Genomic DNA, 7,537 nt, shown 5'->3' with positions numbered 1-7,537 from the left:
ACCATACAATGCATCCAGCATGTGCAGAGGCAGTGTTGACCTTTTGGTGAATTAGATAACCCAAAATAAAATCGCACAGATAGCCCTCTCTTGTTATTTTTAATGTCTATATTAGGTTTATATTATTGTTTGTATAATTTTATTGTTATTGTAATGGTTATTATTATTATTGTATCAGTATAACAATAACAACAACAACAATTCATCTTGGCTGCCTAAAATTTGTAGTCAGGATGGGTATGTCGATTTAAATTAAAAGACTTCAAATCAGTTTTTTTAACTTGATCACAAAAAAGGTTTAATCAATAATGCACTGTAAAAATACTCTGAATCTGTTAAATACAACCAATGAAAATGAGTTATAGTTTACTTGAGGGGCGCTTCTAGGATTTCATTCTTAGGGGGGCTTAGCCCTCCCAAGCCCTCAGTATGATGTGAAGATAGCATTGTGATGCCTTTTTGCAAATTGGGACCAGTATTATTATATTAATAAATTCATGTAGGCTATACATTACTCTTCTATGGTTCCAAGCACTTATGATTTTTGTATAAAATTATTGAACAGATATAAAGGTATAAAAGTTATTTATTACTATTAATTATTATTGTGTATCTTGATGTAAACTATATTCAAAGTTTACTGAATACTAACAATTTATATGATAATTTATATACTTATACGAGTCAGACTGTACTTTTCGTTATATAATCACTTTTACTTTCCAGATGTATCATGCATGCTTGTAGAATGCATAACCCGATTCATAAACTTACTACAACAACCTGTACTGATTCTAAATATGACTGTAATAAATCATACATGACCCCTTTAGTTCCTGATTGAAAAATTTAAAGCAGGGGCACGTTCAATCTCACACCGGTGCGCAACGTTTTGCTACGGTTTCCGGGTTGAACGACATGTTTCCTTGAAACGGTGTGCAACGGAATCCAACAGGTTTTAGAAGCGTTTTCTCTTGTTTGGTGGGTGTGTCAGAAATGTCAGCCCAATCAGCGGCAAGATGTATAAAACCACGCGATAGTAAAGAGACAGCTCTCTCAATGGGTTCAAGTTGGAATGTTGTCTTTCATTCTGGACGGCAAGGTCAGTGACTGTAACATCGAGGGTATTTTACAGTATTAAACACACATTTATAACGATTTCATCAGGCTTCAGAAACATTTAAAAAAGAACACAAAGCATGGCCTCTCAGCTACCGTAGTTGCAACTCTTGCGTCATCACAACAGGGTGTTCAATGCATCACCGTTTCAGTTTAATAAACGTTGTGCAACGTTCTGTCGGGGCTGAACGCAGCCCTGGTATGTTTTTTACGGCACTGGAGGTTACAACGCATGCGCAGAACAGCAATCTAATGCCTCATAAATTCTTCTTCATCTAAATGTCCTGCGTTTTATGTTATTTTTATTATTATATTCGAATAAATAGCTTTTACAAATAAATGGAACTTCAGAAAAATATATTTGATAGTTGGTTGAAATATTAAGATTTTAGGGGGGCTAAGATGAAAAAACAGGGTGGCTGGAGCTCCCCTAAAAATGGTCTAGAGCTAGCAAGTAAAATACTAAATAATGGGGACGTTCTATATATATTTTCTACTAGTAATAATTGCAACACTAAAAAAATATACCCCAATAGGCTTCCCCAAAACATTAGCTTTGGCACCGCAAAGTGTGCATGCGTCAACATCCGGAATTCGAAGTCACCGTTTTCCATTGGCGTGGCGGCAGAACCGCGAATTGTTGAGCTACAGGTACGTTTTTATCTAACTTGTAAAATGGAAATGTTAAATTGTTTAACGGTAAAATCTACCAGAAGATTAGTAATTTACCCGCTTCTCTGTCTCGGTTGTAGGGTGACATATTGACATGTTGTCAAGCATTGAAATAGGAAAACATTGTCCAGTTCTTGCACCCTCGAATACGAATAAAAATCTATATTTATTATTGAAATAACTTCCATTATTATTATATACACTGTAACGAATTTGCCTGTAGATTTTACAGTAAGTACCTGGCAAAAAAGTTGCCAGTAAAATCTTGTAAAGTCTTGTGAATTTGCTTTTAATAACTGTAAAAATTAATTACAGTATAATACTGGATTTTGTTTACAGGTTATTGTTGTACATAAATTACAGCAAAGTATTAGGTTTTTAAATTAAAACACTACTTTATTGTAATTTAGTATACAACATTATCTTGTATTCTTTTCAAATTACAGATATTACCTGGCAACTAGAGTTGCCAGGTAATATCTGTTAATTCCTCACAATACAATATATTATTGTAGAATATTTTTACAACAACATATTGTGTTTCGAAATAATTACATCTTTTTGCTGCCAACTTGAGTTGCCAGCAAAAATCTGTAAATATTTTACAATACATTATGTTGTTGTAAAAAATAAATAGTTAATTTTGTTCTTTACATTTGTATCTTTGCTGATGCCTATTGGAAAGTGTTTTAAATAAGACCAGGCCTGCTTTCAATCCAAACATCATTGGATAAGATTCTCTTTAACTGTTAAATAAAACCATAGTCCAAGATACAAAATCATGAAATTTTATTATTAAAACGAAATACAGTGTTACAATACTGTACATTTTCAGAAGGTCTTTTTTAACAGCATATTCTATTTATTTTCTTAACATTCATTGAAATTCAGAAAACATTTAGAACCATGTCCATTCATATTGTGAGGAAGTCGCTTGAGACTTACAATTGAAGCCATTCAAAGTCTATCAGCCGCTTGAGTAGAAAGGAGACGTGAGGGTTAATGCACTTGTTTTTTTTTTCTCCTGTACCTTCCCGCTTTTTTGGCTAACCACCTTTGCTGTCTTGGTCCCACTGGAGGGGTTCAGTCCAATGAAGCATCTGAAATCACAAAATCACATGAAAATAAACTTTATGAAAAAGTGCCTTAACTGCTCTACAAGAGAGTGCAAAACACATTAGGCTGTGCAAATCAAGCTGATTTGCCCTTTTCAGCCTAAGTGCAGAAAAACTGCAACAGAAAAATTAAGCTGGTAATTATTATTCATTTAATTTCAGTTGTGGTGTCCAGGCAAGCTAAACCAGGAAGTGGCTCTGCAATGCAATGACTATAGTGAAATATAGGGTCATAACAGTTAAAGGGATGATTTGGATTTCTAGTCACAAAATTGCATCAGTTATGGTTAGGTTAGTTGCATTAACATAACCTCAAGCAGCAGGTCCTCTGGTTGAAAATTTCCCGACTATCCCCTGGTTCAAGGGACAACAAAACATAAAACAAACCACAACAATATAACATGTTAGTATTCATAACATAATACACCATATTAAGTGTATTAAGCGGCTTTATAATGCTTTCAGACTTAAAGGGGGGGTTTAATGGTATTTCAAGCATTCTGACTTATTAACACAGTTATAGAGTTGTTTCCTCATGCTAAATGTAGGCAAAGTGTCAAAAATGCAGTTGGGCGTGTTTCAGAGTATTTCTGTGCCGAATGCACTTCGCCAGGGTTCGTACAAGTTTCGGCTAATTTTTTTCGATTACGGTTCTAACTGACGTTTCAGGGGTTTTCGATACGTATCACTTCTTTATATGGGCTTCCGCCGGAAAACTTCCCCTGGAAAACCCCGCCCAGCCGTTAGTCAGCGGGAGACGCTAGAGCTTGCTAACAGCTTATCACGCCACTCAGCTTTGTTTAATTTCAAAAGTCAACAATGGCACAACAAGAAGTGTGTTTTTGGATGTAAGGAGAAGACATCCAGCCTTATGGAAACAATGGATATAGTTTATTATCCGGATTAGCAGCGGAGTTTTGCGTGTGTGTGTTTGATGCGGTGGATTTTCATGACGAGTTACACGCGGTAAGTAAGACTTCTGTATTATGTTGGAAATAGGCGCGTGTATATTATATAAATGACACGAACATGTAGTGAATCATAAGTTAAAACAGTGTTGTATAGTGTTGCATGACTCGTACTCGCTCCTCCCGTGTTATAACTCCTCCTTCTTCATTTTTTCGTACGTTATCGGAAAGATTCGGTAAAGCTAATCTTTCTTTTATAAATCTGATTAAACTAAAGACTCTTCAGAGATATAAAGGATGTCATACTACTCCATAGGTACTCCAGATTAATATCAGAAATGCAGAAACAGCGTGTGTTACGTGAGCTTTAAAAAACATTCTAGATACGAGGCTCCACTACGTAGTTATACTGTCAGTCTGTAATGAACAAAATTGTTCCAATGTAGGGAGTGGTCAGAGGGCACCCTAAAGCAGGAAAATAAATGTTCTGTTGAGGAACACAAGACATGTCTTTGGTAAAATGTAAAAAGTTTGCTGCTGTTGGGCTGGTCCATCCAAAGATCTACAATTAAAGGACTCATAGCACAGTGCTATGTCCATGCAACTACATCACTACGGTTGATAACATGAAGGCCTACAGCCTTGTGAAAAAACTCCAAAAGAACTAATCCTATGACTCCGAATCCTATGGTTTTCATAACAAAGTCTCATTCATACCCCAATGAAACCATGAATAAATGAATGATCGTCAAAGGTCGTGCAAATCTCTCTTTAAAAAAAAAAAAAACCATCTAGGTAGGTGAGATATGTTTATGTATCAGTATATGTATGTAGGTGTGTGTATATGTGTGTGTATACAGTATATGCATACAGATCCTTTTTTGTGTGTTTGCTTTGAGCATCACTGTGCCATAGTGGGGAGGGTGAGGGCTGGGTGGGCATATGAAATCATGCATAACTGTAAAATTAACGTTCATCTGGGATTTCTTGTGAATGCCATTTAACCAAAAAAAGCAAGTTTGCAGTTTATTTACCTAAATGCTCAGTTACCCCAATGCAGAACTACTTTTCAAAATATATAGTCAAATAAATCTTTATTGTCAATGTTTGAATGTTACAATGAATTGGTTCTGCAATGATATAAAGCATTTGGGTAAATAACTGCTAACTTAACCACATTTATCAACTAAAAAATCATGTTAGGGATTTCCTGTAAGTACACTTAAAGCAAAATAAAATCTCTGTTACTCATAACAGCACACTTTACAAAATAATGATAAACCGCATTGTACTTCAAGCACATAGTTACCTTTGAATAAACTCCAGTGTGCAAGATGCTTGCTCCTGGTACACCAGATTAAAGTTGTAGTAGCTAGAAAACAAAGCTGCCATTCCAGCCACGAAGTTGGGATGTGGAGGCACAACCATCCGATGCTCAGCATCCAAACGCTTGCTGTGAGCCATTCACCTGAGCATAAACAAATGGTTTACATGCAAAAAATCTGTTTGCCTTTCACATAAACATATCCACATTAAACTAATGTGTGTCCTTCATAGCCTCTGTCTTTGCAATGCTTTACAACTCATTACAAAAAATACCTAAGACAATTAGAGTCAGGAAGCTGTAGTGTTTTTTTCAACGTCTGTTGCTGTTGCCAACACCTAAAAGACAAAGAAAAATGGATTCAAATGTACAGTAATTTTTCATACCAATATCATTTTTGAAAGCTTGACTGTTATTCTTGGTTGATCATACATTGTTGTAATATGCTTATGAGTTGCAAATGAATGAAAATAATAAGGCTTGATGACACACAGCCTGCATATGCGACCTCCGGAGGTTGCAGCCTTCGGTTGAGAAACGGACGTTCCCTCTTAGTCATTCAAAGTTGCGAAAAAGTATCAATCTGCGCTACCAGTACATCATCAGAACGCGTTTTCAGCGCGGAAACATTATAACCCCAAAAAGGTTTCTCACTTGTTGTTTTATGAGTGGAAGTGCTACAAAGAAACACGCAGATATGCCCTGATCCCCTGGGTCCTCCGGGGCTCGGCTCGAGCAGCCACCGAAACGGCCAACACATACGCACAGTTGCTTTACATTTACATTACATGTCGCGTCTGAAACCACGCGGAAAACGTGACCGCGCCGCTTTTCTCCTCTTCAAAGCGCGTGGGCGCTTCAGAGCTTCTTTCGTTGCTAAGTAAGCATGACGCTGCCACTGGCGGAGAAAGAATTTGGCGCCTATGAACACGCACGTTTGTTAAAAACTCTATATCTGATCCTCGTTTACATTTTTATATTTCAAAATATATGTATGCATGTATAAGACCTATATGCATCAATGTGCACGTGCACATACGCGCATGCACGCACCCTGCTTGCATGCCTGAGTGATGTTAACCCACATACATTGAAGTTCAATATAAATATGAAACGGGTTAACATTACAGTTATACCATTTACTTTATTTTAACCACTAAACTGCTTCACCTGGGATTGCTTGTTCAAAATTTCTTTATTAACTTTATTGTGGGGCTCATACACGGTAAACTTAGGTTATTTCAACCAACATTAACAATTATAATAGCAATTTATAATAGTATACTTACATATTGTGGATGAGTGGCGTGGCAATGTGACTGCTCCTCTGCAATCCGACATAAAATGGCGTCAAGCTGCCTCGTGCAACGCATTCAACAGTGAATAACTGTAATACTGCATCATTTACAGGCAAGCGCAAATATACCTGTAATTTATTGTGGGGAAAAAGCTGTCAACTTCTGTAATAGTTTTTTGACCCACAATGCATTGCAATGTACAGCTAAACTTTGTAAAATTACAGAACAAGAAGTAACTGTAAAATTTAGCTGTAGAAATTACAGAAATTTGTTACAGTGTAAGCTACATGGCTTAAATTCATGAACAACAGAGCTGCTGCACGTCAGGGTTTGAACTTGAGCAAGTTAGGAGAGATCTGAGCAACGGACGGTAGCTACCGACGGGAATTGTCGAGCAGACAAACAACGGTAAGTCGATGGCTAAATAATTCACGTTAGGCTACTGTTAAAGTTTTCTTGCATTTATCTGTTGATGTATTGAGTTTTGTGTTAGAAGCATGGGCGTAGATTTAGGGTGGGACGCTAGGGACATGTCCCTACCAATATTCAGAGAAGACTGAATTGTCCCTAGCAATAATTTCGACCAAACAATTAATCTGTATTCATATATAACCACTAATGTCCGTTTTGTTCTTGTGTTTTCTATTTTTTACTTATTATATTTTTGTCAGAAATCATTTAAATTAGATTAGAAATCTTTTGCAATCTCGTTCTGTAAAAATAACGCTCTATGTGGTACACAAACGGTTAACAGCTTTCGTTCTCTGCAATGCCCGCCTCCGTAACTCACATCGCTAATATGATTGGCTTTGCATTTCTTGAGTCCCGCCTCTCTAACGCACATTGCTAATATGATTGGATTAGCATTCTTGAGTCCCGCCTCTCTAACGCACATCACTTTTTGATGGGCTTGTCTTTACTCGCTACGTGTGATAGGATGGTGTCACTTTGTACAACGCGCCAAAGTTCACTCAACAAGACGCGCGTGATTATTCGGGCGACAGGTAAGTGAGGAAGAAAGTATTATTATAACCACTGTAACTGTTTCATGCACAAAAATTTGTGCCACATAATGATTCAAGGACAGTGTTTTCACCAATA

At 36.8% G+C, this 7,537-nt stretch overlaps 1 long non-coding RNA gene across 1 annotated transcript; it reads right to left on the bottom strand.

Moving 5' to 3' along the window:
* Positions 1–2,638: 2,638 nt before the first annotated feature.
* LOC141282996 (uncharacterized) lies at positions 2,639–6,712 on the bottom strand. Its single transcript, XR_012337943.1, has 3 exons — positions 5,414–6,712; positions 5,124–5,282; positions 2,639–2,891 (listed from the first exon to the last, which is right to left on the bottom strand). It is a non-coding gene; the product is annotated as an uncharacterized lncRNA (long non-coding RNA).
* Positions 6,713–7,537: the final 825 nt, after the last annotated feature.

Source organism: Paramisgurnus dabryanus, chromosome 1, assembly GCF_030506205.2.
Source record: "Paramisgurnus dabryanus chromosome 1, PD_genome_1.1, whole genome shotgun sequence".
Lineage (NCBI taxonomy): Eukaryota > Metazoa > Chordata > Actinopteri > Cypriniformes > Cobitidae > Paramisgurnus > Paramisgurnus dabryanus.
This window is presented reverse-complemented; position numbering and strand designations above follow the sequence as displayed.